This window comes from Ahaetulla prasina, chromosome 3, assembly GCF_028640845.1.
Source record: "Ahaetulla prasina isolate Xishuangbanna chromosome 3, ASM2864084v1, whole genome shotgun sequence".
NCBI lineage: Eukaryota > Metazoa > Chordata > Lepidosauria > Squamata > Colubridae > Ahaetulla > Ahaetulla prasina.
In genome coordinates, this window is record NC_080541.1 from 19,270,230 (window position 1) to 19,289,219 (window position 18,990).

Sequence of the window (18,990 nt, forward strand, 5' to 3'; positions counted from 1 at the left end):
TAAAAGTTAAAAAAAAACCAACTTCTGATGATCGCGTGGCTCAGCTGGGCATGGGGTGAGGGCAGGGATTTTTGCTACCGGTTCTCCGAACTACCCTCTGCCATCGCTACTGAATTGGGCGATGCGGTCCAAACCGGGAGCATTTCACCCCTGACTACTCGTATCTAGGAGGTGAACTGTGCCTCTGAATGAAAGGCACGTTCTGTCAACGGCAGTTAACGGAGAGAGATCCACATACAAGGCATGCTTTCTGTAAATCCACGGACCTGTTTATGTCATTGGGAACCCTAGCAACAGCACTATGCGTCCTTCATTTGACTGTACAAGTTCCTACAACACAAAGTAGGGTGGCTGGACAAGTGGGGGGTGGTCAGGAGGTGACCAATTGCTCAGGCTTAAGTTACGGGAATGTAAGGAGAGAGCACGGAGACAAGTGGAAAATACGATGAGGCAACGGCAGATTTACAGGAATAGGTGGCCAGGTTGTCTGCGTCCCCAAGCAAACTTAGAAGAGAATATCTGAGTTTAGATTAGTCGGCCAGTTCAGGGGAACTGTGGTCCAGCTAGGAATGTAAACAGCTTGGAAAAGGGATCTACTATTTGCAAACAACAGTGACAGTAAATCAGATCGTTGTCCTTTTTGCTGGAGGAAAAGGACATCAACGTCTCCCACTCCCAGCAGATAGAAGCCAGCAGGAGTAGAAATTGGGTTTTTTTTTGTCCTTTTCTTAATGTACTGAAATAACCTCCTTCCCTAAGAGGTTATTATTAGATGACCCCCTTCCATAATCTGGCATATTGGTCTGGGGCTCCCTGAATCCTCAGGCAGGCAGGCAGGCTTAGCATGGCACAGTCACCTAGGTCATGGGTCTCCAATCTTAATATAATATAATATAATATAATATAATATAATATAATATAATATAATAATATAATATAATATAATATAATATAATATAATATAATATAATATAATATAATATAATATAATATAATATAATATAATATAATATAATATAATATAATATAATATAATATAATATAATATAATATAATATAATATAATATAATATAATATAATATAATAACAACAGAGTTGGAAGGGACCTTGGAGGCCTTCTAGTCCAACCCCCTGCCCAGGCAGGAAACCCTACACCATCTCAGTCAGATGGTTATCCAACATTTTCTTAAAAATTTCCAGTGTTGGAGCATTCACAACTTCTGCAGGCAAGTCGTTCCACTTATTAATTGTTCTAACTGTCAGGAAATTTTCCTTAGTTCTAAGTTGCTTCTTTCCTTGATCAGTTTCCACCCATTGCTTCTTGTTCTACCCTCAGGTGCTTTGGAGAACAGCCCGACTCCCTCTTCTTTGTGGCAACCCCTGAGATATTGGAACACTGCTATAATGTCTCCCCTTGTCCTTCTTTTTATTAAATTAGGCATACCCAGTTCCTGCAACCCTTCTTCATATGTTTTAGCCTCCAGTCCCCTAATTATCTTTGTTGCTCTTCTCTGCACTCTTTCTAGAGTCTCCACATCTTTTTTACATCGTGGCGACCAAAACTGGATGCAATATTCCAAGTGTGGCCTTACCAAGGCATTATAAAGTGGCACTAACACTTCACGTGATCTTGATTCTACCCCTCTGTTTATGCAGCCCAGAACTGTGTTGGCCTTTTTAGCAGCTGCTGCACACTGCTGGCTCATATCTAAATGGTTATCCACTAGGACTCCAAGATCCCACTCACAGGTACTACTACTGAGCAAGGTACCACATATACGGTACCGGTGCATTTTGTTTTTTTTGGCCTAAATGTAGAACCTTACTTTTTTCACTGTTGAATTTCATTTTGTTAGATAGCGCCCAATGTTCAAGTCTGTCAAGATCTTTCTATAACTTGAGCCTATCTTCTGGAGTGTTGGCTATTCCTGCCAGCTTGGTGTCATCTGCAAATTTGATGAGTTCCCCATCTATCCCCTCGTCCAAGTCATTGATGAAGATGTTGAAGAGTACTGGGCGTAAAACAGAGCCTTGGGGTACTCCACTGCATACTTCCGTCCATGTGGATGTAGTTCCGTTGAGGACTACACAAGTCTTAAAGGGACCAAGGTTGGAGACCCCTGACCTAGGTGAGATGGTTGCTGTCGAAATTTAATAATTAAATAGCTTTCTCAGTATTTATCCATCTCTTACTGATGCTGCAGAAATTAGAATAGACAGACAAATTGGAACAGACGGATCCAATCCAGAGTTGAAAGGGACCTTGTAGGTCATCTAGTCCAGAGGTCTCTAACCTTGGCAACTTTAAGACTTGTGGACTTCAACTCCCAGAATTCTTGGGAGCTTTGCTGGGAGTTGAATTCTGGGAGTTGAAGTCCACAAGTCTTAAAGTTGCCAAGATTGGAGACCCCTGATCTAGTCCAATCCCCCTGTCCAAGCAAGATACTCTACACCATTTCTGAAAGATGGCAGTCCAGTGTCTTCTTGAAAGCCTCCATTGATGATGCTCCTACAAATTCTGAAGGAAACTTCTGTTCCATTTTGGTTTATTTCTACCAGCTGATGCCTCAGTTGCAGTGAGGCCTGTAGAGGGCAGCTTTTGAAGTTCTTAGGACTTCATTGGCCATTGTCAGTGTCATCACATATACTTTATCCCTTTCACAGCAATAAAAACGAATGTAAATGATTGGCAGAACACATGATGGACACCATCATGTTCTACATTTAGGTTCTACATTTAGGCAAAAAACAAAACAAAATGCACAGGTACCAGATATGTGGTACCTTGCTCAATAGTAGTACCTGTGAGAGGGATCTTGGAGTCCTAGTAGACAACCATTTAGATATGAGCCAGCAGTGTGCAGCAGCTGCGAAAAAAGCCAACAGTTATGCAGTTCTGGGCTGCATAAACAGAGGGATAGAATCAAGATCACTTGAAGTGTTAGTACCACTTTATAATGCCTTGGTAAGGCCACACTTGGAATACTGCATTCAGTTTTGGTCGCCACGATGTAAAAAAGATGCTGAGACTCTAGAAAGAGTGCAGAGAAGAGCAACAAAGATAATTAGGGGACTGGAGGCTAAAACATATGAAGAACGGTTGCAGGAACTGGGTATGTCTAGTTTAATAAAAAGAAGGACTAGGGGAGACATGATAGCAGTGTTCCAATATCTCAGAGGTTGCCACAAAGAAGAGGGAGTTGGGATGTTCTCCAAATCACCTAAGGGTAGAACAAGAAGCAATGGGTGGAAACTGATCAAGGAAAGAAGCAACTTAGAACTAAGGAGAAATTTCCTGACAGTTAGAACAGTTAATAAGTGGAACGACTTGCCTGCGGAAGTTGTGAATGCTCCAACACTGGAAATTTTTAAGAAAATGTTGGATAACCATCTGTCTGAGATGATGTAGGGTTTCCTGCCTGGGCAGGGGGTTGGACTAGAAGGCCTCCAAGGTCCCTTCCAACTCTGTTGTTATTACTATTACCATTAACGAAGTAATTATTATGGTGTTCTAAATCAGTGCAGAATCTTGCCACATGAGTCAATGAAAGACAGCTTTCCTTGGTATCAGTAGATCTGTATTTCCTTTGTGTAACATCCATTTGGCTATAAATTACATCTCATTTTTCTGTTCTGTGCCCATCTCAAGGTGGGTTTATATATATTTACACAGAATGTATTGATGTCCGGCGTACATAGAGGAGTGTATTGAAGTCTAGATTGTATTGCAGATTTGTTTTCTTCCTTGACATTTCTTTGATGTTGTTTTGAACTTACATTGTGAACTCGGTTGATTGTTAAGGTTTTTATTGGTACTATTATGATAAGCCACTTAGAAACAGAATATGGGGGAAGTATAGAACTCTGCATAATACATAAACTAAATAACTGCCCATGTTTCCCCGAAAATAAAACCGAGTCTTATTTTTGGAGGGTGGGGGCCGAAATAAGCACTAGGGCTTATTTTGTCTTATTTTTTCCCCACTTCTTCTACTTGCTCGCAGTAGGGCAGGAAACCATGCAGCATGCCAATGCTGGTGCTGATACGAGGTGGGGGGGATGGAGTTTCCCCATGCGTCCTGCACCAGCTTACCTCAAGGCCCCTGCAGCCAGTCCACCCATGCCCCAACACCTGTCTCGCCTCGCATCTGCGACACCAGCACACAGCTCGGCCTCCTGCTCTGTTGCGGCCATGAGCAAGCAGAAGAACTGGGCCGGTGGCCACATGGACTCCTGCTGCACATGGTTGCAGGTGCTGCCACAGCAAAGCAATTGTAAGGGTGTGGCTGGCGCAGCTGCGGGGGCCCTGAGGTAAGCTCCACACCACCCTACCTCGCCTCATGGCCGCGGCACTGCAAGCAACCAGATGGAATGAGTGAGCAGGCGGCTGCGCAGGCTCTTAAGTAGGACTTATTGGGGGGGGGATAGAGCTTATATTAGGGGCACACGTAAAACATTCTAGGGCTTATTTTTTTTGGATAGGTCTATTTTCAGGGAAACAGGTCTATAAGCAGGGGTGAAATGCTCCCAGTTCGGACTGGATCACCCAATCCGGTAGCGATGGTGGCGGGTGGTTCGGAGAACCGGTAGCAAAAATCCCTGCCCCCCTTTCTCCCCCCCCATGCCCAGCTGAGCCGCGCGATCATCAGAGGTTTTTATTTACTTTTAAAAGCATTTTTTCTTCGGCTGAAAAAATGCTTTTAAAAGTAAAAAAAAAAGCCTCTGATGATCTCGTGGCTCAGATGGGATTGTCAGAACCCTTTCAAAGCATTTTTTCTACAAGCTCTTCAGCCAAAGAGATTGTAGAAAAGATACTTTTAAAAGTAAAAAAAAAAAAAAGTTGGCCATGCCCACCCAGTCACATTACACACTCCCACCAAGCCACGCCCACAGAACCAGTAGTAACAAATTTTACATTTCACCCCGTCTATAAGTATTCAGTCACTAAAGCAATGTTCCTCAACCTTTGGAATTTTAAGATGGGTGGACTTCTGTTTCCATGCTGGCTGGGGAATTCTGGGAGTTGAAGTCCATTTATCTTAAAGTTGTCAAGGTTGATAAACATTGCACTAGCCATTGTACTCAACAGGAGTTGGACTGGTGACTTTGAGGAAGACATCAAGACTCTCAAATGTTTAAAAAAAATTCTGAAAAGCAACAAAACTCCCTGCAAATTGCGATGCATAAAAAAAAAATGTAGTTTAATGATGCATTTTTCTTGATTTATTATGCATTATAAATCAACCATCATGTATTGATGGTTTAAGGTACAGTACATTATGTATTTGGCTTGCTGGTTTGTTCTGATAATGCTGAAGATGTGCTGTCCCTGAACTGGAGGGAACTCTTCTTCTCCTATTAAATTTCTTAAGTAATCAAGACATAAATCCTTTTAAAATACTGCATAGCATTACCAGAACTCACAATGTGACAGAGGAGGCAGGAGGCAGACCAAGAAAAAGTAAAACTTGCTTTTTATCTGAAAGTTGGGGGAGGGCATCTGTATTTTTCACCTGCAACCTCTTCATGCCCTATGAGTACTATTCATGCAGTACAACAGAAATAACACATTAATTATTCCTCCTTGATTAAAACAGTTAAGGTCATTGAGACTAAATTGATTCTGAATTTAATAACAGCAGCAAGACTGTTGATTGGACAATACTGGAAGAAAGAAGAGGTACCTACAATAGAAGAATGGATATTGAAAGTCATTAATTTGGCTGAGATGGCTAAAATCTCAGCTTTTTTAAAAGACAATACGCAGGAAAGATATTTAACTGAATGGAAAAAATGGATTGATTATCTACAAAACAGATATCAGATTAAGAAATATCAGATTGCCTTTGAATAATTAGGAAGTATTATTTTATGTAATGGGGAGGGGGTTGGGAGATGAAAAGATTTGGATGAGGTTAATTGGATTAGAGGGGAAAATTTTACTCTATGTTTGGTTTATGTATAACAATACTTTGTGATTGACCCCGGGAAGCGGGGGGGGGGGGAAGGGAGGGGGAAAGGGGGTTTTCTGGAAGAGAGGGGGGGGGAAAGGGGGGGAAATGTTTTTGTTTTTTAAAACTTTTTCAATTAAAAAACAAACAAACAGTTAAGGTCATGTGTGTGAATCAAAACAGGAAGGAATTAAAACCGATGAAGGGAAAACAGTGAAGAGTTTATACTTGATAAGCTGGAATATTTTTTTTTAATTTACATTTATATCCCGCCCTTCTCCAAAGACTCAGGGCGGCTTACAGTGTATAAGGCAAAAATAATTGGCGCAAACTATACATTAGGCCTTGTCAGTGAATTTCACTCTCTTTTTTAGTCAAGTTGGACTCCTGATGACCCTGGGAGTCCTCAACTTACAACCATTCATTTAGTGACCATTCAAAATTACGATGGCTCTAAAAAAAAGTGACATGCCCGTTTTTCATTCTTAAGAAAGGAGTGACATGATAGGAGTGTTCCAGTATCTCAGGGGGTGCCGCAAAGAAGAGGGAGTTAAGCTATTCTCCAAAGCACCTGAAGGCAGAACAAGAAGCAATGGGTGGAAACTAATTGAGAGAAGCAACTTAGAAATAAGGAGAAATTTCCTGACAGTTAGAACAATTAATCAGTGGAACAACTTGCCTCCAGAAGTTGTGAATGCTCCAACACTGGAAGTTTTTTAAGGAGAGATTGGACAACTATTTGTCTGAAATGGTACATGGTTTCCTGCCTAAGCAGGGGGTTGGACTAGAAGACCTCCAAGGTCCCTTCCAACTCCGTTATTCTATTCTAGGACTGTTGCAGCATCCCTATGGTCACCTGATCAAAATCCAGACTCTTAGCAATTGGCTCATATTCCCAGGTCATGTGACCATCTTTGGTGACCCTTCTGTCAAGCAAAGTTCATGGGAAAGACAAATTCACTTAACAACCGTACTGCTAACTTAACAACTGCAGTGATTCACTTAACAACTGTGGCAGCCAGAAAAGTTATAAAATGTCAAAGGAGTAAAAACAAAAACAAAAAACTCACTTAACAACTGTCTTGCTTAAGAAAGTCGTAAGTCAAGAACTACCTGTACTGTTGCCCGTCCTAGGATGCCTTGAACTTTGCAATGGGATCTACAGCCTTAGGATTTCGCTGGTGGTGTCTTACATAAGCGCCAACCCAGGCTGGACCCTGTTTTCAAAGATTAGCCATGATTAGGTGGGTGCTGCCATCTAGAGAGATTTGCTACTGATATAGCAGACTGGAAGATTTAAGTATTTTATTTATTTGTCAAACATGTATAAGATAACAGATGTAAGTATAAACATGATTATGAATACATGAAATGAAATGTATGAAATGAAATGAAATGTATAAATGAAATGTATGAATACATGAAATGTATTCAGTAACAGAGTTGTTAATGTTTCGAATACACTACCTGACTCAGTGGTCTCCTCTCCAACTCCTAAAAGCTTTAACCAAAAACTGTCTACCATTGACCTCACCCCATTCCTAAGAGGACTATAAGGGGCGTGCATAAGTGCACAAAAGTGCCTACCGTTCCTGTCCTATTGTTTCCTTTCAATATATGTTCCTGTATATAATGTTGTGACATGTTGTGTAATGTTGTGTAATGTTGGGCCTCTGCCTGCAATTACTGTAGGTTCTAGTCCCACCAGGCCCAAGGTTGAGTCAGCCTTCCATCCTTTATAAGGTAGGTAAAATGAGGACCCAGATTGTTGGGGGCAATAAGTTGACTTTGTATATAAATATACAAATAGAATGAAGACTATTGCTAACATAGTGTAAGCCGCCCTGAGTCTTCGGAGAAGGGCGGGATATAAATGCAAAGAAAAATAAAAAAACAAAAATAAAAATAAAAAAAATGGATACGAATAAATGGGGACATTAGGACAGGGATGGTAGGCATGTTGGTGTGCTTATGCACGCCCCTTACAGACCTCTTAGGAATGGGGTGAGATCAACAGTAGATAGTCTAAGGTTAAAATTGTGGGGGTTTGGGGATCAAACCACAGAGTCAGGTAGTGCATTCCAGGCATTGACCACTCTGTTGTTGAAGTCATATTTTCTGCAATCAAGTTTGGAGCGGTTTACCTTAAATTTGTATCTATTGTGTGCTCGTGTATTATTGCGGTTGAAGCTGAAGTAGTCATTGAAAGGTAGGACGTTGTAGCAGATGATTTTATGTACTATGCTTAGGTCAGACTGAAGGCAGCTTAGTTCTAAGTTGTCTAAGTCCAAAATTTCAAGCCCGGTAGCAGAGTAGTGGAGTACTCTTCTTGTGAAATACTTCTGGACCATCTCAATTATATTAATGCCTGATATACAGTGTGAGTTCCAGGCAGATGAGCTGTATTCGAGAATTGGTCTAGCAAAGGTTTTGTATGCTGTAGTTTGCAGTACAATATTACCGGAGAAGAAGCTTCGTAAGATTAGGTTAACAACTTTTTAATGCCTTTTTGGCAATGCTGTTACAGTGAGCTCTGGCACTTAGATCATTTGAGATGAGTACTCCAAAATATGCAGCCATATCAGAAGAGAAGAGATGGAATAATCATATGGTCATTTTTTAAAAATGACCATATGATTATTTATATCCTAAATTGTATGCGAGCACAATAATTGAATGATAGAATCTTATAACTAGAAAAGAGAATAGGGAGGAATAAAAGTACAAGAAAAAAAGGAGAACATAATAAAGAGAAAAGAGAAGTAACTTACAATTTCCATCACATATAAAAAAACTTAGTAACTTTTTCCATCCTCTCTAAAGTTATAAATATTTATCTCTTATTTGAGTATTTGAGTATGCAAATATTTGATTTGCATACTCAAAATCAAACTGATCTTTATTATAGCTTATTGTGATAATATAAACCAAGTTTATGCATTGGCCAAACCTCTCACTCTCAATCTCCCTGTAACATACATAGTTCCATATTTATCTCTCAAGAATTTTAGCCATCAAAGTAATCCAAATTTGTCTGGAAAAAAAAATTATTGGCCAAGTGTGATTGGACACCCAAATCAAATTCTTTGTGTGTCCAATCACACTTGGCCAATAAAAAATTCTATTCTATTCTATTCTATTCTATTCTATTCTATTCTATTCTATTCTATTTTGTGCCTAGCATATGTTGAATACCGGCTGTTAGAATCAGCCACCAAAGAGTTAATACCGTCCACAGAGAAACGCTAAGAAGGCCTTTCATATCAGCAGCTTATACCAAGATCCTTTTTTATGCCTCTGTATCTGAAAACAAAAGCCAGTGGAAGCAACTGATCGTACGCAAACATTGCTCCAGGACAGGACGTTATAGCATCATGTGTCTCTAGCAACATGAACAAGCAAAGGACAGCGGAGATTATGGAACCGGTCCAGCAACTGCCTGACAAAGCCACTACAGTTGGGAACTCATTGTAAACCAATCTCATTGTACATATGTTGTGCACTGACAATAAAGATTTGAACTGAAATGAAGAACACGCTAGAATAGCTGGGGAGAAAAAAGTTAATTGGGTGTGTGAATTAGACTAAAACATGCCCTCTCCTTGGTCAAGGAAGCAAGCAGGATAAATTGAATTACAGAGTTGGAAGGGACCTTGGTGGTCTTCTAGCCCAATTCCCAAATTCAAGCATAGAGCCATTGACAATCACTCTTTCGGCGCATCGATTCAATCAACTGTGAGTTCCGTTAACAAGAATTTCACCCACTTCAGCGTTTTTCAAACTTGGCAACTTTAAGTTGATGACCACACATCTTAAAGTTGTCAAGTTTGAAAAACACCGATCGAGTCCATGTTTTACACTTTTATCAAAGAAAGGTTCTTGACTTTGCTGAGATCTAAGTACCTAAGATCTACGTCATTCCCCTGATCAGCTAATAAGAGAATAACAGAGTTGGAAGGGACCTTGGAGGTCTTCTAGTCCAACCCCCTGTTCAAGCAGGAAACTCTAGTCCTGTGATGGCGAACCTATGGCACACGTGCCAGAGGTGGCACGCAGAGCCCTCTGTAGTGGCACATGCGCCATCGCCCCAGGTCAGATCTCCGTGGCGTTTCTTCCGTGAGCTTCTGTTTCCCTGCAAACGACAAAACAGAAGCTCACAAAAGAAAAAGAACTTACCTCTTGCTGTGCTGCTGGTGTTGGGATGCCCCACCTCCCGCCAGTGAGCTGGTCTTCGGGTCTCTGCTGTGCATGCGTGCATGTCCGTGCATGTCTGCACATGTCCACACATGCACACATTCATGGGCGTGCCTTTCAGTTTGGGCATGCACACACGTGCAGTTTGGGCACTCGGTGTCTAAAAGGTTCACCATTTTTATTTATTTATCACATTTGTATACCGCCCTATCTCCCATGACTGCTCTAGTCTATAACATTTAAGGCAAATCGTTGTTCAATCTCTTCTTTAACATTTTCAGTGCTGAAGCAGCACCCACCACTTTTGTAAGCTGATAATTATTTTGTCAGGAAATTTCCCCTTAATGCTAGGCTGGGTTTCCATCCATTGGTTCTTGTTCTGCTTTCAAGTGCTTGGGACACCCCGTCTTTATTTTATTTATTTATTTATTTTGTCATAACAATATAACAATATATATATGCAAGCGTTGCATAAAGGGTTATATAATATATGAACGTATATATGAGGAGAAACGAGGTACTAAAAACATATATATATACATAGGGGAAGAAACAGTAGGACAGGAACGGTAGGCACGTTTGTGCTCTTATGCACGCCCCTTAGAGTCCTCTTAGGAAAGTGGTGAGGTCAACCGTGGACAGTTTTTGAATAAAGCCTTTGGGGTTATGAGAAGAAACTACAGAGTCAGGTAATGCATTCCAAGTATATACAATTCTGTTACAGAAATCGTGTTTTCTGCAATCTAAACTGGAGCGGTTGACATTGAGTTTAAATCTGTTAGTATCTCTTGTGATATTGTTATTGAAACTAAAAAAGTCATTGACAGGAAGGACATTACAACGGATGATTTTATATGCTAAACCCAGATCTTGACGAAGGCGACGAAGTTCCAAGTTTTCTAGACCCAAGATATCAAGTCTGGTGGAATAAGGTATTTTATTAGTTTCGGAGGAGTGGAGAATTCTTCTCGTAAAATACCTTTGGACACGCTCAACTGTGTTGATGTCAGATATATGGTATGGGTTCCAGACAGGAGAGCAGCGTGGCAGCCCTTTAGATATTGGAAGAACGCTATCATGCTGCCCCCCCCCAGTCCTTCTTGTAAGACCTGAGCTTCAAATTAATCCCAGGCTGTCTGGAATGAGCTTTTTCATCTAACGTTCTGGTTCCTTAGCGATAGATTGGATATCTTTGGGTTTTCAGTGTCTTTTTCATCAACACCATGACACTCGATCTAGTGGTGAAAAGAACTTGGACAAAAAGCAAAGATCCTGTTGAGAGGAACAAGGAGTTCTTTATGGTCGTTTCACAGCCAGTATTATCTGAAGAGGGTGGACCTATCAGATTATTGACCTGGAACTCAACCTGCAAAACTACTGCTCTTTTTTGGAGATCATGAGATTTTAGAAGCTCTGTCCCCCAAATCATGGAAAGAACAGGTTTGGAGCAGTGGAGAAATCCAATTTTTTTTTTACTACCGGTTCTGAGGGCGTGGCTTGGTGGGCGTGGCAGAGGAGGGATATTGCAAAATCTCCATTCCCACCCCACTCCTGGGGGAAGGATATTGCAAAATCCCCATTCCCTCCCTACTCCTGGGGGAATGATATTGCAAAATCCCCATTCCCTCCCCACTCCTGGGGGAAGGATATTGCAAAATCCCCATTCCCTCCCCACTCCTGGGGGAAGGATATTGCAAAATCCCCATTCCCACCCCACTTCAGGGGAAGGATATTGCAAATTCTCCATTCCCACCTGGGGCCAGCCAGAAGTGGCATTTGCCGGTTCTCCACACTACTCAAAATTTCCGCTACTGGTTCTCCAGATCCTGTCAGAACCTGCTGGATTTCACCCCTGGTTTGGAGAAAGCTGACCCTTTCTAACTGTCTGACAGCTATTTTCCAGCACCTAGTAAGAAGGTTGTTTGTATCACCTGTTGCCACCTATTCTGTTAACATCTAGAAATATGAGCTATTGAGTCTTACTTGTCCTGCGTCCAACTCATGTGCTCTGGTTTTCAACTAGTCTTCTTGGATGGCGCTAGGGAGCTAACTTGCCCATTCCAGGAGTTTTCAACTTTGACCCAGAGCTTTACTTGGCTTTTGCACGATGTTTTAAAGGCTCTAAAAACAATAAGTGGAGTCAGGATAAACCTTGATTTGATCTCATTTCATTTCCAGTAAAATTCAGTTAAATATTCTTTAACTTTCAGTGATCTCCAGGAACTATATCCAAGGCTTTAGGTGACTGAAAAAGCCCTGGGGTCTCGGTCAGTAGTGGGTTTCTATTGGTTCGCACCAGTTCGGGTCAACCGGTAGTGGCGGTAGTGGGAGGCTCCACCCGGATCTCATCATGGACGCTCTGCGCATGCGCAGAAGAGTCTGCACATGCACAGAAGCACCGCATGCACGCGCTTACAGTTCCGAACCGGTAGCGAAGGTAAGTGAAAATCACTACTGGTCTTGATTGTACACCTCTAGACTGTACTTTGGAGTCAAGCTGAGTCACTTTTGAAGCTGCTACTTGCCCCATAATTCAAATATCCGTAAAGCAATTTAGTTTTTAGTCTATGTGGCCATTAAAGTTCACTACCCGTAAACTGGCATCATTGACTAAAAAAAAAGTGACCAAAAAAAACCACCCTAATTTGTTTTATAAAACTGGGGAAGCTTTAATGTTAGCATATCTTTTAAAAAAATTAATCCTGCATTCAATATTAGAAGAGAGAGGTTGAGTTCATCTCCCTTGTGGAATGTGAAAAACACCGAGCTATTATTAGCACAAAGTGCAAAAATAATTTCACGCATTGCTATTTCCATAAAATCAAACCTGGAATGAAAACTGTCCAGAATCTTATCATGGAGGAGTCTCAGAGATTCAGCTGAAAATCTAGATCCAATTGCAGAAGCTGCTTCTGCTGGTGAAAGCAGAATTTCAAGGATTTGGGTTTGTTTCCAAAGTTTGTGGCTACTTTGCCATGCAATCTGAAACCTCCATGAATCTTCCTCTACGAATAAGATATGTACAGATAGTCCTCAACTTATGACTATAATTGAAGAATGTCTGATACTAATTTGTTTAGTATCCTAGTATGTTTTATGTTGATTGCTTATTTAGTATCCTATGACTATCACTAAGTGTTATATCTTATGTCTACTATGAATGTATTTTTATGATGACTAAGATCATGATTTATCACTTATAACTTTTATGTACACCCACAGCTTATGCACCAAAGACAAATTCCTTGTGTGGCCAATCATACCTGACCAATAAGAATTCTATCCTCTCCTCTCCTCTCCTCTCCTCTCCTCTCCTCTCCTCTCCTCTCCTCTCCTCTCCTCTCCTCTCCTCTTCTAAGCATGTCTGATGTTATGAGCTTTTTTAGTTGTTAAATTGTTAAGTGAATCATAGCAGTTGTTAATAGAATAGAATAGAATAGAATTTTTTATTGGCCAAGTGTGATTGGACACACAAGGAATTTGTCTTGGTGCATATGCTCTCAGTGTACATAAAAGAAAAGATACCTTCATCAAGGTACAACATTTACAACACAATTGATGATCAATATATCAATATAAATCATAAGGATTGCCAGCAACAAGTTATAGTCATACAGTCATAAGTGGAAAGAGATGGGTGATGGGAACTATGAAACGATTAATAGTAGTGCAGATTCAGTAAATAGTCTGACAGTGTTGAGGGAATTATTTGTTTAGCAGAGTGATGGCCTTCGGGAAAAAACTGTTCTTGTGTCTAGTTGTTCTGGTGTGCAGTGCTCTATAGCGTCGTTTTGAGGGTAGGAGTTGAAACAGTTTATGTCCAGGATGCAAGGGATCTGCAAATATTTTCACGGCCCTCTTCTCGATTCGTGCAGTATACAGGTCCTCAATGGAAGGCAGGTTGGTAGCAATTATTTTTTCTTTATTATTTAAGTCAATTATTAATATTATTATTATTATTATATTATTTAAGTCAATTATTAATAATTAAGTCAATTATTCTTTATTATTTAAGTCAATTATTTAAGTCAATCATGCTGACACTGCAACCATCACAAGAACATGCTGGTTGCCAAGTATCCGAATTCTGATCACCTGACAGTAGGGGAGGAATGCTGTGATGGTTGTAAGTGGGAGGATCATTCGTAAGTCATATTTTTCAATGCCATTATCACTTTGAACGGTCGCTAAACGAATGGTTATAAATTGAGGGGGCCACCTTAGGTGACTGAGATTGGAAAAAAAAATGCAAGTATATTCTCTTGGCGTGTGGTCCATCAGGCTGATGAATGTTGAATTTCTACATCTGTAAATTTTTCTCAGTGTTAGGAATCCCAAAGGTTCTTTTTTCAAGAGGCAACTGGACTTTCTGGCTTTTCCTTTGAAGACATTTCGCTTCTCATCCAAGAAGCTTCTTCAGCTCTTATTATTAAAGTTACTAAAGTGTAGAATGTTCCCCAATATGATGGTCAAAAGGAGCTTTGTTTCAGAAAATGTGTAGCCACTTTAATTACGACCTTTTAATATTCTACCTTTCTTCTCAGTATGGCACTCTAAGAGCCAACAATGATAACATATTGGTGAACTATGGCATCATAATTAAAACAAATTAAAACCAGTTACACTGTTCAGGAACATCTTCTCACCCCTCCCAGTCAAAACTTGTCCTAGGAAAAAGTTAATGCTTAATGTTGTAACTTTACACTTAGTTTAGATTAATGCGACCTAAAAATAAGCAGCATTTAAATGGGTCTTTCAGAATTACAGTTTAATTGCAGGGTTGCAGTACATAATTTAATTGTTGTATGCTGCCCAGAGACACTTCTGGTGAGATGGACAGCTATATAAATTGAATAAATATGTAAATACAATTATTTAAAATTATTCATGACACAACCATGTGCTGGTTCGTCTTAAAAGTAAGCCACATTAAATTTAGTGGAACTTCCTTCCATATAAACAAGCATAACAAAATTAATTAGGTTAATAAGGAATACGAGCCACCGAAGAACAGAAAACTTATTTCTGAATGGAGAACCTTTGGTACGTGTGTCACAGGTGGCACGCAGAGCCATGTCTGCAGGCATGCGAGCCGTCACCCTAGATCAGCTCCACTGCACATGTGCGCACGTTTCCCGCTGGCCAGCTGATTTTTGGGTCTCAGCTGTAGATGTGGGAGATGCGCATGCATGGGCGGGGGTGTTGGGGGGTCGCATGTGCATCCATGGGGGGCAGGGGGGCGCGCATGCATGTGCGAGGGGAGGCATGCCCCCCCATGGCCCATTTTTGTCTCCCAGGAGGTTTCAGGGAGACCTGCTAGGCCCAAAATGGTACCTCCCTGAAGCCTCCTGGGACCAAAAACAGGCCACAGGCGGTCGCATGTGCATTGGTGGGGGGGTGTGGGAGTGTGGGGGGCATTGCATTATGGGTGTGGGCACACGCATGAAGGCTGTCACACGCGCTTGTGTGCTTTTGGCTGTTGGAAGAAATATCCATCTGGGTTCAGTTCCAAGTGGGGACAAAGACACTGGAAACACGGAGACTGCTTGGAAAGATGGTTTAATGGTGGTCAGGATCACATGGCTTGAGTTCCTGAACAGAAAAGGGATGAGATCCTGTGTGCTCCCTGGCTTTATGCTTTTTCTGAGCTTTGAACTTTCTGGGGCACAGGAAGAGTATCCTGATTGGTTGTCAGACTCCCAGGTGGTCTAGGGGTCTTAGGTAACATTGTAGGTTGTCCCTCAAGCTTGCCTGAGCCTTGCCATGTGGTGAGTTTCTGTTCTAGATGGGTTCTATTATGATGCAGATGATGGTTGACAAAGGTGGGGGGAAATGAGTGAGCTTAGCTGAGGCTTTAATGGCCCATTGATAAAGGTGGGGTGGAGTCAGGAAGCTGCTTTGTCTTTAAAACATGTTTCTCCATTTCTCATCCAGGGAAATATATTCTGCCTTTTAAGTATTTTCTAAAATATTTCATTCTTCTAGGAGGGGGGTGGGTGCTAAATTCCTACATGGCACAATGAGATCTAACCTTTTTTCAGGAAAAAACGGTCAGCCATCACTGAACTATTATTAGCTGACTAGACAGTATTTCTAAGAATGATGTTCTGGATTGTTTTTTTTTCTTTTAGGAACACAAAGTGGTACATATTGTTCTCTCCTTATTCCTCAACATTGCAAGAATTTCTGAAACAGATCATCTGAAATATAATGATACTTACAAACTCATCTAAGGAATTTCACGGCTCAATAAAGATTTGAATCTGAATCCAGTTCTCCAATCACTATTGATGATAGTTCATTATTTCTTTTGAAGGTTTATAGAGCATAGACTAAAAGGGTTGGAAGGTATCTTGGAGGTCTTCTAGTCCAACCCTTGTTCAAGCAGGAGACCTTATACAGGTTGTCCTCGACTTATGACCAGAATGGAGCCTAAAAGTTCTGTTTCTAAGTGGGACGTTTGTTAGGATTATGGCTAAGTCTGTAACACTCTGATAGAGCATGTATACAGGTAATCCTCAACTTACAACCACAATTGAACCCAAATTTTCTGTTTTTAAATGAAACATTTGTTGAGTTTTCCCCCATTTTACAACCTTCCTTGCAACATTTGTTAAATGAATCACTGTGTCAATTCCCGAAGCTTCCCTAATCTGCTCCCGAGTCATCCCCCACCCCATAGGCAGGGGGATGGGTAACCGAGCCTCACAGCTGCATCAAGGAATTTGCACCTCAGTCAAAACAACACATATCCTAGCCAGCCAAAGTAAAGGCCATCTCCGCAGAAACCAGTAATGGCTGGAGGGAGTGATTTCTACGACCCATGAAATTGCGTCGTTGGGGAATGTGACTGATGACACACCTTGGGAGGAGGGAGAAACAGGGTCAGAGACAAGGTGCAAACTGAGTGGGGTCAGAGCTGGTTTCACTAGGTCCGTGCCAACATAATGCTCCTAATAAATAACTAGTTTTTTCTTGAAAACTGGCTTGAAGCTCCTGCTTTTATGAGGGCATCGGTCGGAACCCTGACAACTGCAATTGTTAATTTAGTAACAAGGATATTAAGCGAATCTGGCTTCCCCATTGGCTTTGCTTGTCAGAAGGCCTCAAAAAGCGATCACACGGCCCCAGGACATCACAACCGTCATCAATATGAGTCACTTGCCAGAGCATCTGAATTTTGATCATATGACTATGGAGAGACCATGATAGTCTACTAAGTGTGACAAGTGGTCATAAGTCACTTTTTTTCAGTGCCGTTGTAATTTTGAATGGTCACTAAATGAACTGTTGTAAGTTGAGGACTACCTGTACAATTTTGGAGAAATGGCTGTCTGGTCTCTTCTTAAAAGCTTCCATTGATGGAGCATCCACCACTTCTGAAGGCAAGCCATTCCGCTGATTAATCGTTGTCACCGTCAGAAAATTTCTCCTTAGTTTTAATTCTGCAATCTCTCTGTTGTCCCTCCATAACAAATGCAGCATGCTTTTGGCTGGGAGATGATGGCGAGAAGGCCTCAGTCATAAGAAATGGAAAATGGGGTCTTGAATGAATTTCTGCCTGCAGTATTTGCTTTGCTTATGAATAGGGCTATCTAATTACTTGCCTTCCTCTTTCAATAAGCTCTTTATCTCTTAAATGTTGGCATTTGCTGTGGGCTGTTAAGAAAGACTGCTTCCTGCTTCTAAAAACATGTTTCTCCATTTCTCCTTCAGGCAATTATAATATTCTGCCTTTTTCTTTTTAATATTTCCCAAAATATTTCATTCTTCTAGGAGGGCGGGCTTCCCACAATCCTCTAATTTGTTTAAGATTGCACACCAATCCAGGATCTCAGAGGATCAGAGCTGTGAGTCTACTATCCAGCATCCCAGTCTGAAAAAGATTTAAATGGAAAATGAAGAGGGGGGGGGAATATATTTTGTTTTGGGTTTTTTTTTTCACGCAGATGATTCCTTGGCACAGAGGAGTCCAGCAGAAGCAAGCAAACAAGTCTCCAATTTCTCATTCGGTTTTCTATTTTGAGCAATCACCCTTGGCATACATTACAAAGTTTTGCTGTGCTCCCAGGCGGAGACTTTTCTCAGGGAGGAAAATAGAGAAGAAGAACTGAGCTCTGCAAAGAAAGAAAGAAAAAGAGAGACAGAGAGAGGGAGGGAGGGAGGGAGAAAGAACGAGAGAGAGAGAGAGAGAGAGAGAGAGAGAAAGAAAGAAAGAAAGAAAGAAAGAAAGAAAGAAAGAAAGAAAGAAAGAAAGAAAGAGAGGAAGGAAGGAAGGAAGAAAGAAAAAAGAGAGAGAGAGAGGAACGAAGAAAGAAAAAGAGAGAGACAGAGAGGAAGGAAGAAAGAAAGAAAAAGAGAGAGACAGAGAGGAAGAAAGAAAGAGAAAAATGAGACAGAGAGGAAGAAAGAAAGAAAGAAAGAAAGAAAGAAAGAAAGAAAGAAAAAGAGAGAGACAGAGAGGAAGAAAGAAAGAGAAAAAAAGAGACAGAGAGAAAGAAAGAAAGAAAGAAAGAAAGAAAGAAAGAAAGAAAGAAAGAAAGAAAGAAAGAAATCACTTTAGGAAAAACCCCACGTTTTTCTTTTGTTTTGGTTAGGAAGCATGATTGACCACAGAAGGGAGGACGCTCCTTTCCAGCATCTGGCAATGGTTGAGATTCAGGCCTTTTCAGATGTCTGGCGTGACGCTAGGATTAGGCCCAGAGAAAACCGACTGACTTTAGTTTCTCACCAGTGACTTAGAATAGCTCATATCCCTCGAACCGTGGCAGGAACGCATCCCAGGAACAAGTTTTAAGCATCTTCGTGACGTAGCCTTCATCTCGTGAACAGTTTCACATTGTC

At 41.0% G+C, this 18,990-nt stretch overlaps 1 long non-coding RNA gene across 2 annotated transcripts; it reads left to right on the top strand.

Moving 5' to 3' along the window:
• The first annotated feature begins 10,697 nt into the window (after window positions 1-10,697).
• LOC131196295 (uncharacterized) lies at window positions 10,698-16,719 on the top strand. Of its 2 annotated transcripts, none has more exons than XR_009154689.1 (3): window positions 10,698-11,586; window positions 12,357-12,583; window positions 16,278-16,719. It is a non-coding gene; the product is annotated as an uncharacterized LOC131196295 (long non-coding RNA). The 2 variants fall into 2 exon arrangements; XR_009154690.1 differs by having other exon boundaries at window positions 10,698-11,078.
• The last annotated feature ends 2,271 nt before the right edge of the window (window positions 16,720-18,990 follow it).